At 43.0% G+C, this 2,840-nt stretch overlaps 1 protein-coding gene across 1 annotated transcript in view; it reads left to right on the top strand.

Annotated features, from left to right (window-relative positions):
* Nucleotides 1–113: 113 nt before the first annotated feature.
* LOC112158513 (leucine-rich repeat and fibronectin type-III domain-containing protein 2) overlaps nt 114–2,840 on the top strand; it is a 28,303-nt gene continuing 25,576 nt past the window's right edge. The window contains exon 1 of the mRNA XM_024291945.2: nt 114–1,805. The gene's annotated coding sequence lies outside the window, so the exon portion shown is untranslated. The remainder of the gene's footprint in view (nt 1,806–2,840) is intronic.

A 2,840-nucleotide genomic window follows, 5' to 3' on the forward strand; every position in this document is an offset into this window, starting at 1 on the left:
AGCCCCGGAGAACCCCCAAACCCAAGAAGAGCAGCCCACCACCACCCAGCGGCGCCGACCATCCACTCGCCCCACCCCAGGTTGCGAGGCAGGGCCCCCCAAGGGCAGCCCAAACCAATGCTTCAGAGGCAGGGGCCGCCCAGACCCGGCCGAGCAGAGGGGCACCCAAGAGAAACAGAGGCCCCAAGGAGTGATGTAAACAAGGCCCGACCAGGCACACCCACTGATGGAGTTAAGGAGAGGACTAGTTCTCGAGAGCAAGGACCGGACTCCGCTCCACCGAGATCTGGACACCCCCAGGGCTTCGATGTAGTTTGATCCCATGCTAGATCTTAAATCTCAGGGATCCCACTCCCGGCGTGGGGAGGAGACTGCCGGGCCCAGGATACCGGCACCCAAGAGAAGGCAGATGTTGTCAAATGCAGCTTCAAAAAAATCAGTAATGTCAAGCAGAGTTGATTCATTTTAAGTCCCACTTTTATCTCTTAACATTCACAGGTTTATTTTAATTTTGTTTATTCTGTTTTTACCCTAAAGTATTTTTCTATCACATGTTTTCTGCAAAGTGGCCATTAGAAATTATGTGGACAAAACGGCTGTGGAGCAACCCCATGCCCCTTTCCCATCACCCATAACTGAGATTTCTTTGTTAACACTCCTGTTAGCTTACAGCCACTCACTCCCCTTACCCATCTTTAATAGAGCAACAAAAATGGTGAGCAGTGTTGTTCAGTTTTGATCCAGATTCCAGCTCAGATGAGGTGGGTAGGTCCAGAGGGGCCTGCAGTCTCACACCCCGCACACACTGCTTTTATTTTGGCTTCTCTAGCGAATATAGTTTTAAAGACGTTCATGGATGTATTTATCTGCTGTGGATGATCAGAATGGACCAGAGCAAGGAACCTGTGGCATGCAGAGTGTAGGTTTTTCAAACCACATGTTTCCTCTGTTCCTGGTTCACAACCATTTAAATAAAGAATTACTCAGAAACGCAGTTTTAATCTTTTATTTTTTTAATATATGTCCTCCATCTTCAGGAAAAGGCTACAAAAGTTAAAAAAACACCATAAGCACCGTGTTGACTGAGGTGGGTCTTTATAGGAAAGTAAAAGAACTGAACGTAACACAGGTTTGCTCGGCAGAGGGCGCCAAAGAGCTGGATAAAATTGTTCACTTTTTTAATGAAAATCTTTTTTTTTTTTTTGTCTTTTTGTGTTCCTTGAGTATAATCTGATGCTTTAAAATATTTTTAAAATTTTTTGATGGAAAAAAAATAACAAGAAATTATAATGGTTGTAGAATAAATAAAAGGTTTAAATTGTGTATTATTTATAACATTTAATTATGAGACTAATTAAAATAATCTGGCAGGGCACTATAGGTCAAATGCTCATCCTTTTAGAGCTGTAGCGTTTTTCTTTTCTTTTTTTTTTTTTTTTTCTAGAAGAGCTTACGTAAACTGCGTAGCATGTCCTCCTTTCAGACTCACAGATACGACGCTCCGCCGGCGCCGCAGTCGGAGCCGAACCGTCGCCCGCTCCATCACCGGCGCAGTCTGAGCGGACCCGGCGCGCACCGAGCAGCTGTCAGGACTGGACCATGTCGGTTCCTTTCACCAGAACCGACACGTCCGGGAGGACGACGGCTCTGTTTTGGGTTTGGCGGAGCCGCGCGCCGCTGCTCCCTTTCGCCAGCAGATTAAACGACAAACCGGATGATGGAAATGTCAAAACCGCGGTGGAATTAATACCGAACTGAGAACGGCTTAATCCCTGACGGACACCAAAAAACACCGCTTACTAGAGGTAAGGAGCCGGTCTGCTGCAGAGCACTGCCGCGGATGCAGCGCGCAGATGGAGGTGTTATCCGGCAGGATGTCAGATGGATCAGATGATCAGATCCTTCCTCCACCCTGAAGCTCTCATCTCTCATCCCGGCGCAGAGGCGCAGGTGCAGCTGCAGGTCTGACCCTGCAGAGCCTGAAAATGAAGGCTGACTCAGAGTTTACACCATAGAAATGAAGAGTGGACCCCGAACCACAGATCTTAGCCCGAACCCGAACCTGCAGGTCCAGAGGGGCCTGCAGTCTCACACCCTGAACACACTGCTTTCATTTTGGCTTTTCTAGCGAATATAGTTTTAAAATTCAATTATTGACATCATGACGCAAAATTATTCTTTTGACATGTGTTTTCCTTTCTTTGTGTTATAAACTACAATGTTTTCAATCAATCAATCAATCAATCAATCAATCAATCAATCAATCAATCAATCAACTTTATTTCTATAGCACTTTTCATATATAGAATAACACAAAGTGCTTTACACATAAATAAAACACCCTAAAGCAAACGCAATAATAAAAACAATTTTCAAAAGATTTGAAGTTTAGCTTTGATTTTAGCAACATGCTAACATTTTTTGCTAATTTGTTACCCACTGAGGTTTTTATTGGATAATTTTGAGTTTAGCTAATATTTTAGCATTAGGCTAACGTTTTTGACAAATTTAGTTTACTGGGGAATTTTAGGCTATTGTGGAGTTTAGCTAGTTTGTAAGCAACAGGCTAACATTGTTAGCTAATTTGTTATCTACCGAGGTTTTAATAAGCTAATTTATAGTTTACCTTCTATTTTAGCTGCATGCTAACGTTTTTTACTAATTTAATTCAATGAGGAATTTTAGGCTATTTTGGAGTTAAAGGGTTAGTAATGGGGTTGTGGGTCATTTTCGGTGTTAACTGTATTTCCCGTTATATTTACCATTTCCAAATGTTTTGGCGTATTTTGAGCAAGAAATATTGAAATAAAACGGCATTTTTGAGGCCAAATTTGGCAAAC

The sequence above is a fragment of the Oryzias melastigma genome, linkage group LG24 (assembly GCF_002922805.2).
Source record: "Oryzias melastigma strain HK-1 linkage group LG24, ASM292280v2, whole genome shotgun sequence".
In the NCBI taxonomy this organism is placed as follows: domain Eukaryota; kingdom Metazoa; phylum Chordata; class Actinopteri; order Beloniformes; family Adrianichthyidae; genus Oryzias; species Oryzias melastigma.